The following is a 19806-nucleotide window of genomic DNA, read 5'->3' as shown; positions in this document are numbered from 1 at the left end:
TAGAGTAGAAATGGGAATGTGTTACGATGGATTTTATATTAGGATTGCCTCAATCTCTAAGAAAGAAAGATGTTGTATGGGTCATTGTAGATCGTTTGACTAAATTCACATATTTCATTCCAGTGTTTACAGATTATTCACTCGAGAGATTTGCAGAATTGTATGTTTCTGAGATTGTTAAACTGCACGGTGTACCGATTTCTATTATTTCTAATAGAGATCCATAGTTTATGTCTCGATTCTAGATTAAGTTAAACAATGCTCTAGGTATTTGACTGCATTTTAGTACAGAATTTCATCCATAAACTGATGGTCAATCTGAGCAAGTAATTCAGATGCTCAAAGATATGCTTTGATGTTTTGTTTTAGAGTTCGAAGGTAACTGGGAGAGATTCCTATCGTTGGCTGGATTTGCATACAATAACAGTTATTAGGCGAGTATTAAAATGACACCGTACGAAGGTTTGTATTGTAAAAAATGTCAAACTCCGTTATACTGCACTGAGCTGAGTGAGAAAATGTTATTCGGTGTTGATTTGATTCAAGAAACTGAAGAAAAAGTCAAAGTGAGACGTGAAAGTTTGAAAGTAGTTTTTGATCAACAGAAATCTTACATAGATTTGTAAAGAAAAGATATAAATTTTCAAGTTGGCGATAAGTTATTTCTAAAATTATTGCCTTGGAAGAAAGTTCTCCGATTTGGCTAAAAAGGAAAGCTTAGTCCACGGTTTATTGGGTCGTATGAAATCATCGAGGGGACTGGACCAGTAGCTTAACGGTTGGCTTTACCGTCATAGTTAGAAAGATTCAAAATGTATTTCATGTATTGATGTTATGACGGTATTGATTAGATCTTTCACATGTGATTTCTCCTATAGATGTTAAGACTCATCCCGATATGACATATAGTGAAGAACTGATCAAAATTTTAGCTCAGGAAGTTAAAGAATTGAGAAGTAAAAGCATAGCTTTAGCTAAAGTTCTCTAGCAATACCCGAACCTATTTTATGGTAAGATTTTCGAGGACGAAAATTCCTTTAGGAAGGAGAGTTGTAACAACCTATTTTTAGTGATATTGAAACACTGGTTTCAGGACCATAAATTTGATGAGTAAATTATTATTTTATTATTTTAATGTCTACAAGAATATATTAAGGTTGTGATAAAATTTCATTAAGAAATTTTGATGTTTACATAGTTAATTAAGTAATAATGACTAATTTATAAAAGGTGAACAAGTTGATTTCTATTAGTTAAAAGGGCTAAATGGCTTTGGAAAGGGAAGTAAATGGACTTGGATGATAATTATACTATATATGTTGATAGTGGATGTTTATGGCATGGTTTAATTGAAATTTTGCTAATTTTTAAAGGTTAATATGGTAAATGGGTAAATAAACTTCAAAACAAAACAAAAGAAAAAGGTATCATGTTATTCTTTTCTTTTTTAACTGATTTCAAGAGAAAGAAAACATCATTGATGAATTCAAGTTTCGGGAAGCTTATAGCCTTGTGCATGGTATGATTTTGTACTCCATTTTTAATGATTTTTATGTTTTTGAGTTCATTGTAGCTTAACCTAGCTAGTTTGGGGGTTAATTTGTAAAACTATTAAAGGTTGAGGGTTATGCCATGAATGTTCTTAAATGGTTTTTTATGTTAAATGTGTAATGCCCCAAAATCTAAGTATTTATTTTTGTATGTTGTGTTGCACAAATGCATGCTTGCTTCAGTGGTTAAGTGTCCTGAGAAGTGTTGGAAAAGTCCTGAGTCCAAGCCTTGGCTTGTACAATTTTTTTTTACTTGAATAAACCCTGTCTCTAGTCAGTAGGCTTCTTAAATAAATGTGGATAAAACATGAAAAAAAGGGCCTACTGGTGTAGGTGTAAGTGGCATGTAAAGTGTTCCTTGGGGTCTAAGGTTCTAGGCTTGGCCATGCAAAATGAGCATTTTATTTTGCTGCAAGCACCGTGAAAGTGTCCTAGGTTGGCCAAAACTGAGGTGGTCGAATGGACTTTAAATTGAGTGGTTGAGAGGGGAATGGATGACATGAGGGATTGTAGGAGAAAATAGAGGATTTGGATAGAGGAGTGATCAGTTGGAGTGAGTTGTGGAGGGATTTGGGGAGAGTAATCTTAGGAGTGATTTTAGGAGAAGTTTGAGGGATTCTGAAAGAAAGGAGAGGTTGTGCTCAAATTGACTTATTGATCAGAGAGTTTTTGCTGAGGTTGGAAAGGTTGGAAGAGTCAAGTGAGGGGATTGTTTAGAGGTCTTGCCGAGTTAGGAGTTTCTTTTTGAAAAAATTGACATTAGCTCACCCTTTTTGCCTTTGGTGCCGAATTTAGCTTTGGTTATCTCTTCCCTCTACTTCTCGGTTTGGCTTTCTCCTTCTTGAGGCCGGATATCGCTTTCAGGTATCTTCTCATTTCTTTTATTGACTATTCCAATTTTTCTTCTTCTCTCCCTCTTCCTTCTCTCTATTCTTTCTCCCTCTTCTCAATCAATTTCTTCTTTGGCCGAATACCCTTGTTCTTCCCCATTCTTAACTCTTTTGGGTTTCAATGTTTGCACCTTCGTACTGTTGCCGAATAGTTTTTCTCTCTTTCACTCTTTCTAATCTTTCGATTTTCATCAGGCTTCCCTCTTTCGCTGCTTAAGCCGAATACTTTTTTTTCCTTGTTGCTGAATCCCTTCTTTCTTTCTTACTTGTTGAATCACTTTCAATTTCTAGAACCTTTTTGAGAAGTGAAAGACTATTCATTAATATTAAAGCGATTAAATCTCTCTTTGCACTCAATTAAAGGTAACTTGGCCTTATTTATCACGTGTTAAACTTTGGTGCATGGCTTATGTTATAGGGTTTTGGTTGATTGCCTTATTTTCCCCTAACTCTGGTTTTGTGTTTTCAATAAGTCAGTATATGTTAATTCAAGCCATTTGTTTATGCAATCATCGTTAATGGATTTCGCTGGTAATGCAGCTATTCGACAAGGAGGGTGTAATCAACCTTCGTTAGTGGTTTAAGCAGGCTAAACCACACCCGTTCAATCAAGGCAAGTATCAAATATTTTTTTGGGGTTAAGTGTTAAAAATAGAGTGAGTAACCCTATTGCCAAACGACTAATTGAATTCCTTGAATGAATGTAGGTTTTGTAGCTTCTGGACCTTTAGCACTTTTCGTAAACAAGATGTGTAGCAACACTGCCATAATCGTAAATTGGTAAAAGCCGAAATAGGTAACCGTCTACTCTACACGAGCGTGCCCTTGCTCGTATGGTGATCCGAACGCCTAAATGTGGGTGTAAGATCGTTAAGGCCGACCATGAGCGATTTCGTGGCCTGAGGCTGATTTGGGCCAAAATGGACCGTGTGGGCCTCACACAGGTGAACCACATGGACATGTGGAGAATTGTGGGCCAGGATATGTAATCTACATGGCCGAGGCCATTTCTGGGGCTGTGTGGGCCACATGGGCGTGTTGGCCCACATGGGCCCGAATGACTGGCATTGGGCCCACTTTCACTGTTTGACTGTCAAGGTTACACGGGTGGCCCGGGACGACTGTGGACCTACGGTTGCGTCAGTCAGTATACCTAGACCCCAAATTGATAAATGTCTGTTATGCCCTATAAGATGTATGACTGTGATTGAGCATGCCATTTTATATATATTGCATACACGTATGATACTATGATATGTTGCATGGGGATGGGTTTATTATGATTGGAGGAAATGTACTGTACTGCCAGCTCTGCTGCAAATACTGATTAAGTGTTGTAACCAGTGCTAATTTGGAGTGTAGGAATGGGTGGGATGCTTTTATCCCCACATGGAGTGTAGGGCTGTACGGAGTGGAGTGTAGAGGTTGGTTGGGTAGGATTTCTAATTGCCTATCTATATTGCTACTGTTACTAAAATGGGCTAGGACCCACACTGATACTGATACTGTAATGGGCTAAGGCCCTAATTGAAACTAAACTGTTACTGATTTGGGCTCAGGCCCAAACTGTGGTTGCCTATTGTATGATTGACTGTATGTTTTTAAGGGATTACACAATGAGTTTTCAAAAACTCACCCTTCTGTTTATCTGTACAGTTAATCCCCAGGCTTAGGCGCGTCGGTGCTGTGAGGGACTCGAAGGTGGCCACACAACCGCACATGCTTCCATATTTGCCTTGTCATTTACAAGAAATTTAATTTGGGTATTTGTTTTTGTAATAAGGATTTTTTAATCTTTAACTTTTAATTTGGGGATTTTATTTATTTTGTTTCATACTTGTTAGTAGTAGGACTTGGATTTTCAAAAAGATAAATATTTTTTCAAAACAGCACACTTACGCAACATATTTTAAAAGCCTCTACAAAAAACAATATTTTAAAAGGTAATAACAATCTAGTATGGTTAACATTTTGCTAAACGACTCGAGTTTTATCAAAGAGGTTTAATATAGAACAGGTTTTTCAATAAAATTATATTTTCGAAAAACACTTCAATGTGATCTCGCCAGATTCGGCTATAACGTCTAGGCTGGGTTTGGGGTGTTACATTTAGTGGTATCAGGGCCAGGTTTTAAAACTCAGCTGTGGATTTGGGTTTCTTTTAAAAGCTTGAAATTCCAAAAAGAATTGTTTCAAATGATTTGAAAGTACTTTTAAATGTTTTTATCGAATGTGTGGTACACCGAGTCGCTGACACTGATTCTGTAAGTTCTTTGAGACTACTGTTTGTTTAAATTGAAATACTAAGACTACTGCAAGTATTATATTGCACTGAAATACTCTATTTTAGGGTAAAACTAAAACTGTAGTGAGACTGTGATATGCGAAAACGAACTCTGAAATACTAATACTACTTTTCATAAAATATTCTTTAATGAACACTAGAACTGTAATCTGATGCCTAAAATTTCTAAAACAGATAAAGTGTAATTCGATATGAACTCTAGAGGTACTCGTGGAAGGGGTGCAAGAGGCCGTGGAGGTGCTCGGGCTGGGTCTTTGTCATCTAGCTACATGCCTAACGTTGAAGCTAGAGAGGCACCGACTTCACCTGTGACTAAGACTGGGTCTCACGATCATGCAGCTGTGGACGACACATTGTCCCAAGCTATGTTTTGAATTCTAGAGAGGGTAGCTGGGCCCAATACTGGTACTATAGGCCATGGGTCGATTATGAAACAACTTTGGTCTAATGGGGCTGAGATTTTTAAGGGTATTACTGGAATTTCCCCTAATGTGGCTAAATATTGGATTGAGGCCACAGAGAGGATTAGGGACGACATCGGCTGCACCCCCAAGTAGAAACTAAAAGGTGCAGTGTCATTGTTGCGAGATGAAGCCTATCAGTGGTGGCTTACAGTTAAAGAGGGTACTCAGCCCGATCGGTTGACTTGAGAATTTTTCAAGACTGTGTTCCAGGGAAAGTATGTGGGAGCTAGTTATGTAGATGCCCGGAGGAGAGAGTTTTTGAACTTGACTCAGGGGGATAAATAAGTGGCTGAATATGAGGCTGAATTTTTATGACTGAGCAGCTATGTGCGTGGGATCATGGCAACTGAATATGAGCACTGCGTTCATTTCGAGGATGGCCTCAGAGATAGACTACTAGTTTTGATTGCTCCACAGAGGGAGCGAGATTTTGCTGCTTTGGTCGATAAGGCGAAGATCACTGAGGATGTAAGTGCGCTGAGTGCCAGAACCGTGAGAAGGAAAAGGGTAGGAACAAGAGGGATTCGGAGCCCTCAAGTTCATTTTAGAGGCCTAAGAAAAAGGCCAAAGTTGATGGGCCAGTTAGAGTTGGGCCCCCTGTTACTGCTATTGGACCGCAGCCCTATGCGGATTATGGGAGAGGCCATCAGGGCAAATACTAGAAAAGGATTGGAGCATGTTTGAGGTATTGATCATTGGAGCACCATATTAGAGATTTCCCACAGAGGCCCAAGCAGATGCGAGCTACAGGTTTGGGTAATGTACAGCCTCCAAGGGGTGGTCAGTAGTCGCCGAGAGGCCGTGGTCAGGCCAAAGGTGGAAATGGATCAGGCCGTGGTTAGAGGGCACCGGGCAGAGGTGCTGGTTATACTGAGGCAAGGCAGCCAACTCTGGTTTATGCTGCACGTACCCGAGAGGATGGAGACGCCCGAGACATTATCATAGGTACGTTCTTTATTCATAATGTACCTTATACTACACTGATTGATGTTGGATCTATGCATTCCTATATAGCGTGCACTATGTCTGAGACTTTGGGTATAATGGTTGAAAGTACTACTAGTGAGGTTACAGTGTTAAGTCCATTAGGACAGTCAGTGAGGGTAAATAAATTGTTCAGAGATGTACCTTTGGAGGTTCAAGGAGTGATCTTTTTGGCGAATTTAATGGAACTCCCTTTTGGAGAATTTGACTTAATTCTGGGAATGGACAGGCTGGTTGGACATCAAGTAAACTTGGATTGTGCTACCAAACGAATGGTACTAAAAACTGTAGAGGGTGACGAGATAGTTGTAATTGGGGAGATTCAGAATTATCTGTCAAATGTGATTTCTGTACTAAGGGCCGAGAAATTGGTTCGTAAGGGTTGTGAACCGTATCTAGCGTACATTGGTGTTTCAGATTTCGAGGATTCTTCTGTTAAAGATATCAGAACAGTCAAAGACTTTCCGAACGTTTTTCCTGATGAATTACTTGGGTTACCTTCAAACCGTGAAGTTGAATTTGGAATAGAGCTCCTGCCTGGTATAGCTCCAGTGTCCATAGCCCCTTATAGAATGGCATCGAAAGAGCTAGTGGAGCTTAAGTCTCAGATTCAAGAGTTACTGGATTGACGGTTCATCTGCTCTAGTGTGTCTCCGTAGGGAGCACCAGTTTTATTTGTGAAAAAGAAGGATGGATCCATGCGTATGTGCATCGATTACCGGTAATTGAATAAATTGACTATTAAGAACAAGTAACCCCCTACCGAGGATAGATGATCTATTCGACCAATTCTGAGGAGCTTCGATTTTCTCTAAGATTGATCTCCGGTTGGGGTACCATCAACTGAAGGTCAAAGGGACTGATGTTTTCAAGACAGCGTTTAAGACTCGTTATGGTCATTATGAGTTTCTAGTGATGCCGTTTTGGACTAACGAATGCATCAGCGACTTTTATAGATTTGATGAACCGAGTGTTCCAGCCCTATTTGGATCGGTTCATAGTGTTTTTTGTTGATGAAATCCTAGTATATTAGGGGATTAAAGATGAACATGACGCACATCTCCGAGTTGTTCTACAGATTCTAAGGGAGAAACAAATGTACGCCAAGTTCAGTAAGTGAGTTCTGGTTACGAGAGGTAACATTTCTGGGCCATGTGGTATCTACTGGATGAATTAGGGTTGATCCTCGTAATATTGAGGCTATTCTAGATAGGAAGCAACCTAAGACGGTATTTGAGATTTGAAGTTTCTGGGCCTGGCAAGGTATTATAGACGTTTTGTTGAGGGGTTTTTGTTGATTGTTGCACCTTTGACTAAGTTGTTGCATAAAGGGGTGTCGTTTGACTGGACTGATAAGCAACAAGAGAGTTTTGAGAAACTTAAAAAGGTTCTAACTGATGACCTTTCTTAATACAGCCAGAGTCTGGGAAAGAATTCACCGTCTACAGCGATGCATCACATGTTGGTTTGGGATGTGTCTTGATGCAAGAGGGTAAGGTGGTGGCATATGCGCCTCGTCAGCTTAAAACTCACGAGGCGAATTATCCGACGCATTACTTAGAATTGGCCACTGTGGTATTTGCACTGAAAATTTGGAGGCATTACCTGTACGGTGAGAAGTGTATCATTTATGCGGATCACAAGAGCCTCAAGTATCTCCTTACTCAGAAGGAGTTTAATCTTAGGCAGCGTAGGTGGATTGAGCTGCTTAAAGACTATGAACGTACGATCGAATACCATCCTAGAAAGGCCAATGTGGTGGCTGACACACTAAGCCGTAGGGCTATGACTGATCTGAGGGCGATGTTTGCTAGTCTCAGCTTATTTGATAATGGTAGTCTGTTGGTCGAGCTTCAGGTTAAACTGACGTGGATTGAACAGATTGAGAATGGTAGCATATCAGATTTTGGATTGAATAGCGAAGCAGTACTCTATTTTCATGGGAGAGTGTGTGTACCGAAGGATACTAATTTGAGGTATTCTATACTACGAGAGGCGCATAATAGCCTTTATGCTATGCATCTTGGTGGAAACAAGATGTACTGAGACCTTCGTGAGTTGTATTGGCGGCCAGGTCTCAAGCGTGACTTCATGGGTAAATGGTTGACTTGCCAGCAGGTTAAGGCTGAACATCAGTTGCCTTCAGGGTTGCTTCAGCTAGTTAAGATTCCACTTTGAAAGTAGGAGAGAGTAACTATGGACTTTGTTAGTGGGTTACCGCTAACTCTTTTTAAGAAAGATTTAGTATGGGTCATCATAGATCGATTGACCAAGTCTGCCCTTTTCATACCTGTTCGTACTGATTACTCATTGTAGAAGCTGGCTAAATTATATGTAGCTGAGATTGTGAGACTGTATGGGGTACCGATTTCCATAATATCCGATAGGGATCCTCGCTTCACGTCTTAGTTTTGGAAAAAGCTGCATGAAGCTCAGGTTAGACTTCAGTACTGCGTTCCATCCTTAGATAGATGGTCAATCAGAGAGGGTGATTCAGATGCTGGAGGACATGTTAATGAGTTGTGTGATAAATTTTCGAGGCAGCTGGGAGGAGTACTTACTGCTAGCAGAGTTTGCATATAAAAAAAGCTATTATTCTAGCATACAGATGGCACATTACGAGGCATTGTATGGTCATAGGTGTCGTACTCCTTCGTGTTGGACTGAGTTGGGCGAGTGGCGTGTTCTGGGCCCTGAATTAGTTTCTGATACCGAGGCTAAAGTTATACTAATTAAGGATCGACTGAAGGCAGCATCAGACAGATAGAAGGGGAATGCGGATCTAAAACATAAGGAGATTGAATATTCTATCGAGGACTTCATGTTTTGAATATTCTATCGGGGACTTCATGTTTCTTAAGGTCTCACCATGGATGAAGGTATTGAGGTTTAGGCGGAAGGACAAGTTGAGCCCTAGGTTCATTGGGTCTTACCACATACTGAAACGTGTGGACCGGTTGCCTATCAGCTAGAGTTATCTCCGGAGTTGGACCGAATTCATGATGTGTTCCACATCTCTATGTTGAGGCACTACCGCTCTGATCCTACGCATATTATCCTAGACCGGGATGTTAAGGTCTTGAGGAAGAAGTCTATCCCACTGGTTAAGGTACTTTGGCATAATCACAGCTCAGAGGAAGCCAACTGCGAACCCAAGGAGGCGATGCAACAACAATACCCTCATCTGTTTTCACCAGGTAAATTTCAAGGTCAAAATTTTCTTTTAGGGGTAGAGTTGTAACGCCCAAAAATCTAAGTATTTATTTTTGTATGTTGTGTTGCATAAATGCATGCTTGCTTTAGCTGTTAAGTGTCCTGAGAAGTGTTGGAGAAGTCTCGAGTTCAAGCCTTGGCTTGTACAAAATTTTGTTTTTACTTGAATAAACCTTGTCTCTAGTCAGTAGGATTCTTAAATAAATGTGGATAAAACATGACAAAAAAGGCATGTTGGTCTAGGGGTAAGTGGCGTGTGGATTATTCTTTGGGGTTTGAGGTTCGAGGCTTGGCGATGCAAAAGGAGCATTTTATTTTACTGCAAGCACCATGGAAGTGTCCTAGGTTGGCCGAAACTGAGGTGGTTGAATGGAATTTAAATTGAGTGGTTGAGAGGGGAGTGGACGACATGGAGGGATTGTAGGAAAAGATAGGGGATTTGGATAGAGGAGTGATTGGTTGGAGTGAGTTGTGGAGGGATTTTGGGAGAGTAATCTTAGGAGTGATTTTAGGAGAAATTTGAGGGACTCTAAAAGAAAGGGGAGGTTGTGCCAAAATTGAATTCTTGATCAGAGAGTTTTGGCTAAGGTTGGAAAGGTTGGAAGAGTCAAGTGTGGGGATTGTTTAGAGGTCTTTCCGAGTTAGGAGTTTCTTTTTGACAAAATCGGCATTAGCTTACCCTTTTTGCCTTTGGTGTCGAATTTAGCTTCTGTTATCTCTTCTGTTTTCTTCTCGTTTTGGCTTTCACCCTTTTGAGGTCGGATATCGCTTTCGGGTATCTTCTCATTTCTTTTGTTGACTATTCCAATTTTTCTTCTTCTCTCCCCCTTCCTTCTCTCGATTCTTTCTCCCTCTTCTCAATCAATTTCTTCTTTGGCCAAATACCCTTCTCCTTCCCCCTTCTCAACTATTTCGGGTTTCAATGTTTGCACCTTGGTATTGTTGCCGAATAGTTCTTCTCTCTTTCTCTCTCTCTACTCTTTCGATTTTCATTAGGCTTCCCTCTTTCGCTGCTTAAGCCGAATACTTTTTTTCTCTTGTTGTTGAATCCCCTTCTGTCTTTCTTGCTTGTTGAATCACTTTCGATTTCTGGAACCTTTTCATGAAGTGAATGACTATTCACTAATATTGAAGCGATTAAATCTCTCTTTGCACTCGATTAAAGGTAACTTGGCCTTATTTATCACGTGTTGAACTTTGGTGCATGGCTTGTGTTATAGGGTGTTGGTCGATTACCTTATTTCACCTAACTCTGGTTTTGTGTTTTCAATAAGTCAATATATGTTAATTCAAGCTATTCAAGCTATGTGTTTATGCAATCATCATTAATGGATTTCACTAGTAATGCAGCTATTCGACAAGGAGAGTGTAATCAACCTTCGTCAGCAGTTTAAGCAGGCTAAACCACACTCATTAAATCAAGGGAAGTATTAAATATTATTTCGGGGTTAAGTGTTAAAAAAAGGGTGATTAACCTATTTCTAATTGAATACCTTGAATGAATTTAGGTCTTAGTGCTCGTGGACCTTTAACACTTTTTGCAAACGAGGTGTGTAACAACACTGATACTGATACTGTAGTGGGCTAAGGCCCTAACTGAAACTGAACTATTACTGATTCAGGCTCAAGCCCAGACTGTGGTTGCCTACTGTATGATTGACTGTATGTTTTTAAGGGATTACACACTGAGTTTTCATAAACTCACCCTTCTGCTTATCTGTACAGGTAACCCCCAGGCTTAGGCGGGTCGATGCTGTGAAGGACTCGAAGGTGGCCACACAACCGCACATGCTTCCATATTTGCCTTTTCATTTACAAGAAATTTAATTTGGGTATTTGTTTTTGTAATAAGGCCTTTTTTAAATCTTTAACTTTTAATTTTGGGGATTTTATTTATTTTGATTCATACTTGTTAGTAGTAGGACGCGTATTTTCAAAAAGATAAATGTTTTTTTCAAAACATTACGCTTACGCAACATATTTTATAAGCCTCCGCAACAAACAATATTTTAAAAGGTAATAACAATCTAGTACGGTTAACATTTTGCTAAATGATTTGAGTTTTATCAAAGAGGTTTAATATAGAACGGGTTTTTCAATGAAATTATTTTTTTGAAAAACACTTCAATATGACCTCGCCAGATTTGGCCATAACGTCTAGGTCGGGTTTGGGGTGTTACAAAATTGTAGATTATGAATCTTTGTTGAATAATAAACACGTTTTGTAAAATGATTTTTGATGAAAATTTCATTTAGGGATTGATTTGTAAAAATAGTAAAAATTCATGTTAAATTTATGAAATGAGGATTTATTTTGGTTGGTTTAAGTCCCTAAAGAATTCAATTAGCTTATAAGAGGGATTAAAATGCTTATATTTCAATTTATGAGCTTAAGGACTAAATTGTGAAAAGTTCAAATATTAGGGGCAAAATGATAATTTTGCATAAATATGAATTGTGTACTAAATTGAATACTATAAGCATTAAATGAATTGAAATTATCTATTTAGATCAAGATCACGTATGATCCTAGATTGAGGGAAAGCAAAAGCTTAGAATTAGCTTAATTTAACTTCTATGGCCCTAGTTGTTGAGGTAAGTTTGTATGAACAATTATCGTAGTAATGCTATTTAAATTGTATGTTGTTATGTTATTTATTATGTTAAATTGAATGATGTATAAACAAATCAATGCTATGACAGTTATCAAGTTTCGGTTGAATCTTAGAAATTCCTAGGATACAAATGACATGTCATTAGAGATTTCATGTTTTGGGTGCTGGTCTTGAATGTCCTATCGATGGATGAGGTCCTGCATTTGTTGCGGATACTTCAAAGCTCATGTGAGTAGAATCGTGTAGCTTATATTCCAACCCACAGCTCGTGTGAGCATGCAAATTTAGTCGGCCGAGGAACTTAGCAAGGTTAAAAGAAAATCAGATTTAGAGGCTCGTGATTTGAGAAAACGACCTATGTGAAAACCATTCTCGGTTCCATCGAAAAAATAAAAAGTATTTGATAGTCCTTCATTAGCTTCAGTGGGTTATTCTGGGAGAGATAAAGGAAAATATCATTTAAGATCGAAACCTCGGCTACATCTGTAGCAAGTATGGGTAGTGTGTGGAACAACAAGCCTGAATGTCAGCAATGTAATAGATGACACTTTGATGAATGTAGATTGAAAGACGGGTGTTTTAAAAGTGGTTCTTATGATCATTATATCAGAGATTGCCCTGAAAGGACTAATAATGAAAACGCTTAGAATACTCGTTCGAGTAGTACTGCTGTGAGAGGGAGACTATCCCCGTAACACTGGAAATACGGGTAACAATCGAGGCGGAAGGAAAGATTCTGTTGTTAGATCTGAGGCACGGGCACTAGCTAGGGCTTATGCGATTCATGCTCGAGAGGAAGCTTTAGCACCTGATGTGATCACTGGTACATTCTCTACCTTTGATACTAATGTTAATGCTTTGATTGACCTGGGGTCAACACGCTCATATGTATGCACAACTTTAGTGTCGGATAAGAAAATACCTTTTGAGTGTACTGAAGGCATTCGAAAAATATTCCAACATCAATCGATCGACTTGGGTGTTAGAGTATGCCCAAAGACCAATCATGAGATGATTGTAATAACATACTTGTTTTACCTCATTTATTAATATAAGACATTGCCATTATTATTTTAGTTTCTTTCCTGTGTATATAAATAAACTATTTTATAATAATGTCTTAAGAATAATATGATTATTCTTAAAAGATCCTTAGTCGAGTATTATTGTGGGCTTGGATAACAATAATGCATTAAGTCTAACATGTAGTTTTTTTATGACAAAGTGTTGTCATTGACATGGGATGTCAAAATCAATACATGTGTTTGTGTTAAAGAACAACATATTGGACTAACACGCTATGAGTATGTTTCTTGGATTATTATGTAATAGTCACGACATTACTCATAGTGATTACTATGTATACGATCCTCAGACTTGAGATCATCATTATCCCAACATCGTCAGTCGTATATTTTGATACAGTCAAACATCCACTATAACTAGTTGTTCTATAAAGGCTGATGTTGGATATAGCACAATCTATGTAGTGGGATTGGTTGATAAATATAGGATTTGTCCCTCTTATATAATGGGAGCAATATCTTAGGCCACTTGATTGAATGAGACTATAAATGCATGTCCATACTCGAATAAGTTGATATGAGATATCATACTTATTTGTTTATCATAGTCTACTCAGGATATTATGAAACATTAGATGGACTATTGAAGTGTGACTATTCCATGACTTGTGTCAATTTTATATATAAAGGACAAAAAGGATTTAATACATAAAGGGTTTATCAAAGAAAGGTTATTCCGAATCATGAATTTTTTTAACTTAGGTAGAAATGATGCATTGCTAGATGCCACTCATTGTTTGTAATATTAGAATCGTTCTAGTATTACTGCTAACATTACAAGAACCTACAAGATCACACCCTATGGTTGAAACACACGGAATCCAAACAAAGTTAGTATTGTTTTTAGTTGTCACATGAATTAAATTGATTATAGAATTACTTTAACTGGACAATTAAATATTGAACAAATTATATGTACAAGTATGTTGTACACATAATGAGAACATGGTTGAATTAATGTCTATGAACTTGATTTGTATAAAATTTAACTAAACATAATTTACCGAAATCCTTGTTATAATTTTTGTAATTATAATTTACGATCAAATATTATTATAATTATTGTAATTGTAATTTTTCGGTCAAACATTATTATAATTATGGTAATTATAATTATTATATTCGGTTAATTATTATAATGAATTTTGATTCATATTAAAATATAAATTATTCCCGAATTTGGAAATATAGGTTTTTTAAGAAAAACCTAATATACCCGAAATAAATAAAATATGGTCTAGTAGCCATTAAAAGGTGAATTTTATATGAAAAAGTTTAAGAGAGTTCTTGCCGTTCACTGTCACACCGGATGGATTATGTAGAGGCTAAAACTTTTTGTTGTGGCTTGGAATCGACATACAATTGTGTAATCAGTTTCACAATAGTTATCTTTGCTTTTCCAGACAATTAAAGGTAACCATTCATACCCTTCTCACCTGATTTGTTCCCTTCACACATGGATCCCTAGATGTGATTGCCAGATTTAATTTTTTCGCTTTACCGTGGGGTGTATCGATGCGCTTACACTTGCCTAATAGTTTTGTATTCTCCGCAGGCAGCTCTAGAATCTATACATTATCCCAAATCCTTATATTGGTTCTAGTTCCCACACGCCAGCCCAGCCCCAAATTAAACAACCCCTTCGCAGCCCAAATACTATTTTAGGTATAAGATATAGGTAAGCCCCTAACCTTGCATTGTGAGTAGAACTTCGCTTTAAAATCTCACGGTAATAACGATTCTAGATTCTTGATCAACCACCACTGTTGTTTTGTTAGAAGGGCGACATTAAACTTTGCCAAACTTTGAAACCCCAAACGCCCACTCTTTTTGAGTTCCCACAACTTTGACCACTCACACTAGTGAATCTCCTTTTTTTCCCATACTTTGGTCACCAAAACTAACAAATAATACATTTCAAATCAGAGCAAAAGAATTTGGAGATAAAAAACATGACATTGCATAACTAGGAATGACTTGTAAAATACTTTTAATGAAAACCTCCTTACCTCTTTATGACAGAGGCTGAACACACCAATTCTCTATATGACACCTCATTCAATCCTTTAAACCTTGAAAAGCTCTTCTTTTGTTTCAGCCCACCTTATTAGGAAGCACGAGATAACACTCTGGCTTAGAAGATGACCTAATATCCTGGCAATTCGATATTCGTTCCTTATTAGAATCCTCAACATTTGCACTAAAATATATAACTGACTTATTAAAATTAATGCGTTGCTCCGAGGAATTCCCATATTCCTCCAAAAGTTACTTTAACACCATAGCTCCCCAATCCTAGCCTCCCTAAACATAATACAATCGTCTGCAGAAAACAAGTGGGAGACTCACCATCGGCTAATTTTTCCTCTTTTCACTAATTTCTCTCGAATTTCCCTTTGCATAAGGGAAGACAACTCCTCACAACAGATAAGAAAAAGATACGAACTGAGGGGATCTCCCTATCTAAGCCCCCTTCCAGGAGAAAAGCTTCTACCGACATCATCATTCAAAAATACAAAATAGGAGACTACACTAATATAATGAGTAATAAAATCCACCCAAGCTCTTGAAAAAACCATTTTCAACATCTGCTCTAGGAATGCTCACCCCAGCCTATCATATGCCTTACTCATATCCAACTTTAGAGTGAAATATCCTTTCTTCTCCGTCTTCTTTCGTTTGTACACATTAAGGATCTTATATGTTACTTGTTTTTAGTGAAATTAGAATAGTGGTTTTGTGACCACAAAATCATCTAGTAAATTTATGTTTTATTATTATTTTAATGTCTATGGTATGTTAGTATATTCGCATAAAAATTTCATTAAGAAATTTTAACGTTTGCATGCCTAATTAATCAAAAAGGACTAAATTGTAAAAGGTACGAAAGTAGAGTTCTACAAGCTAAAGGATCAAATAGCTATGAAACTTTAATGTAAGAGGAATTATATGGTAAATAGACCATTTATACAGTTAGTGGGTATTCATGGATTGGTTTTATGGAAATTTTGAATGTTTTTAAAGGTTATTTGTGTAATTAGGTAAATAAAGGCTAAAAATTAAATAAAACAAATATTTCTTCATTCATTCATCTTCCTCACCGGTTTTTTAAGGCAAGAACACCATTTTTAGGGCTTTTACATTCGGCTACTACAATTGTTAGCATGTAAGTGTTATTTTGTCCTGTTTTTAATGATTTTTATGTTTTTGGGATCGTTGTAGCTTAATCTAGCTAGCTCAAGGACTAATTTACAAAATTTTTAAAGGTTTATGGTTTTTCCATGAATGTTATTACATGATTTTTGAAGTTTAATGAAAGATTATAAGTCCTTGATGTTGAACAAACAAGTTTTGTAAAGGGATTTTTTATGAAATTTTCATTTAAAGACCTATTTGTAAAATTAATGAAACACCATGGTAAATTTGTGAGATATTGATTTGTATGGATTGCTAGAAGTCCTTAGTGAATTTGACTAGTATGAATGTGGATTAGGGGAAATTTGTAATTATGCATAAATATGGATTATGGATTGAATTGAATGTTTGAGGTTGATTGAAAAACTTAATTGAATATAATTATTTATTTAGATAAAGATAAATCTCAACCAGATCTAAACCGAGGAAAGGTAAAAATCACGGATTAGCTCGATTGTATTTCTGTGCTTTCATTGTCCATGTAAGTTCATAGTATTTGAATGTGCAATTGAATTTCTACTTGTATTTTCATATTATATTTATGTAAATAAATGCTTATAGTTAATTGTTCCCTGAATTGCACATACATGCCCCTGTTTGTACTTTTGTACCCTTAAATTGCACATACATGCCTCTGTTTGTACTCCGGTACCCCTGAATTGCACATACGTGCCCCTGTTTGTACTTCAGCACCCTTGAATTGCACATAAGTGCCATTGTTTACACTCCAGTAACTTTGACTTGAGTAAAATATGAGTTGTAGTCAATTTTTGTTCAATTTAATGATATACTATGTTCTTACTAAGCTCTATAAGCTTATTTATTTTTGTTGATTGTTTTATAGATCGTTGTTACTGACTTTTGGATGGATCGAACCTTCGGCTCAAACTATCCATTAATGTTGGTAGTTTTTGTGTCTCTTAGGGTAGTAGCATATATATATGGCTATATAGTTTGTTTTGGTACAATATGTTAATATACTAAACTAAGTTGTTAGGTACTTTATTAAGGTAAGTAGGAATCTTTTGGGTACAATTAGAATGTATGAAAATGAATACTTGTGAATTATTTTAGCTTGAGAATGAATTAGGTGCTATGCTAGAAATTGATCAATATTACATGTTTAGTTGTTGATGTTCGATATATTTGTGATGTATATGAAGGGCACATTACTTGGTTGTTTTTAGGACATTAAAATTGTATGTTATGTTGAGTTACTTGTGGCCTCAATTGTGGTATGCCTTAAGATGAAATCGAATTAATTGTGAATGTTTTAAGTGTAGTAATGCATACGATTAGGTAAGGTTGTTTGATTGTGATTGAGGTGCCTATATGACATATTGGTTGAATGGGATTCGATCATTTGAGGTGGTCGTTTTATGCATATTTTGATATGTTTTGATGCCTTGGTTAAGGGTGCATGTAACACCCCAAATCCCGTATCCGTCGCCGGAATAGGTAAAGGGGCATTACCGGACTTGAAACTCATATCAGAACAGTAAATTTTTTTTTTGAACATTCCTTTAGATAAGTACTAAAGATAGTCAGGGATACAATTTAAACTTCTATAAGTACACATTAAAAAAAATGCCATTTTCGCATGGCTTATATACATTAACCAAAATATTCTTCGGCCACTGGTCTATTCTATACATGCCATAAAATAATTCTAAACATAACAGTAACAAACAGTGGATAGTGATAGTGTGACTAGTTGCTGACGATCCCCGAGCCTGTAGCTTCGAAATGAGATCTATAAAACAGAGAAAACAAAGTAAACGGAGTAAGCATTACAATGCTTAGTAAGTTTTAAGCAGTGTCAACAGATAACAATCAAATTATAACATAGTTGTTCGTATTTTTATTTCACTCTTCCTTCAGGCCTACCATCCCTTTACCGAATATGCACATCTCATCATATACAATAGGCAGATAAACTTTCACATAAAAGTGAGCTCATGTGACATGGATATATTGTATAATTTCACATAACCTCTCACACTGATCCGATGTCACATAATCATAGGAATAGTCCCATAGATTGCTCTCGTATGCATCACATAACTACCTTATGATTTAGTTCAAATCAAGCTCACATATAAACTTGGAGTACATACCTGTTTAACCTTTCGCATTGAATATATTTATAAGCAATTCTTATTACGAAGTCTTATAGCTTTAACCTCTACTCGAATTATCGGCGAGACCTTTAGCTCAGATGAAATCTCCACACGAAGTTATCGGTCTTACCCGGACAAAATCTCCACACGTAGTCATCGGGTCTTACCCGGAATATATTTCCAAGTTTCATGTACATTTAATCACATGTTACAACATTCACATCGACTGTCATATTTGTAATTCATTTGCCTCATCAAATATCTAATAATACACACTTTCACATTTGGTCATTCGGCCACAATATACACACATCGCCTACATATTTCACACTAGCCATTCGGCTTTACCACATATACATATCTCATACATATTTCACATTAGCCATTCGGCTTTACCACATATACATATCTCATATATATATTTCACATTAACAATTCGGCTTCACCACATATACATATCTCATACATATTTCACATTAGCCATTCAGCTTTACCACATATACATATCTCATACATATTTCATATTAGCCATTCGGCTTTACCACATATACTTATCTCATACATATTTCACATTAGCCATTCTGCTTTACTACATATACTTATCTCATACATATTTCACATTAGCCATTCGGCTTTACCACATATACATATCTCATACATATTTCACATTAGCCATTCGGTGTAACACCCCAAATCCCGTATCCGTCGCCGGAATAGGTAAAGGGGCATTACCGGACTTGAAACTCATATCAGAACAGTAAATTTTTTTTTGAACATTCCTTTAGATAAGTACTAAAGACAGTCAGGGATACAATTTAAACTTCTATAAGTACACATTAAAAAAATGCCATTTTCACATGGCTTATATACATTAACCAAAATATTCTTCGGCCACTGGTCTATTCTATACATGCCATAAAATAATTCTAAACATAACAGTAACAAACAGTGGATAGTGATAGTGTGACTAGTTGCTGACGATCCTCGAGCCTGTAGCTTCGAAATGAGATCTATAAAACAGAGAAAACAAAGTAAACGGAGTAAGCATTACAATGCTTAGTAAGTTTTAAGCAGTGTCAACAGATAACAATCAAATTATAACATAGTTGTTCGTATTTTTATTTCACTCTTCCTTCGGGCCTACCATCCCTTTACCGAATATGCACATCTCATCATATACAATAGGCAGATAAACTTTCACATAAAAGTGAGCTCATGTGACATGGATATATTGTATAATTTCACATAACCTCTCACACTGATCCGATGTCACATAATCATAGGAATAGTCTCATAGATTGCTCTCGTATGCATCACATAACTACCTTATGATTTAGTTCAAATCAAGCTCACATATAAACTTGGAGTACATACCTGTTTAACCT

Source organism: Gossypium hirsutum, chromosome A04 (genome assembly GCF_007990345.1).
Source record: "Gossypium hirsutum isolate 1008001.06 chromosome A04, Gossypium_hirsutum_v2.1, whole genome shotgun sequence".
NCBI lineage: Eukaryota > Viridiplantae > Streptophyta > Magnoliopsida > Malvales > Malvaceae > Gossypium > Gossypium hirsutum.
The sequence above is the reverse complement of the archived record's forward strand: the minus strand, read 5'-3'. Positions refer to the sequence as shown.